The sequence below is a fragment of the Mesitornis unicolor genome, unplaced genomic scaffold (genome assembly GCF_000695765.1).
Source record: "Mesitornis unicolor isolate BGI_N332 unplaced genomic scaffold, ASM69576v1 scaffold23303, whole genome shotgun sequence".
Classification (NCBI taxonomy): Eukaryota; Metazoa; Chordata; class Aves; order Mesitornithiformes; family Mesitornithidae; genus Mesitornis; species Mesitornis unicolor.
The window spans coordinates 40,109-40,479 of record NW_010174292.1 but is presented as its reverse complement, the minus strand read 5'-3'; positions in this window follow the sequence as shown (position 1 = coordinate 40,479).

Below are 371 nucleotides of genomic sequence, written 5' to 3'. Positions count from 1 at the left end.
TGCGCGTCTGCAGAGACCAGCTCCGAGGTGAGGTGGGGGGTGAGGGAAGGGAGCCGCCCCCCTGTCCCCAGTCCTGCGCGCTCCCCTTGCCTCTTCTTGGCGCGGGGGGAGAGCAGCCTTTCCGCCCAGGGGAAGTGGAATGAGGAGTCTCGCCTCCTTCTCCCCCCTTTCCGAGAGTCGGTAGAGTTCCCCGGCACGGAGGGAAAGCCCGCGTCGCACGGGGTGGCTTTTCGTTGCCACCTAGGGAAGGAGAGCCCCGGGACGGCGATCCGGAGGTGGGGGGGAGCGGAGCGAAGCGCCTTAGCCCGGGAGTGGGCATCCCTGTGGCCTCACGGCGTCTGTCTGCGGGACCATTGGGTGCGGCACTGCCT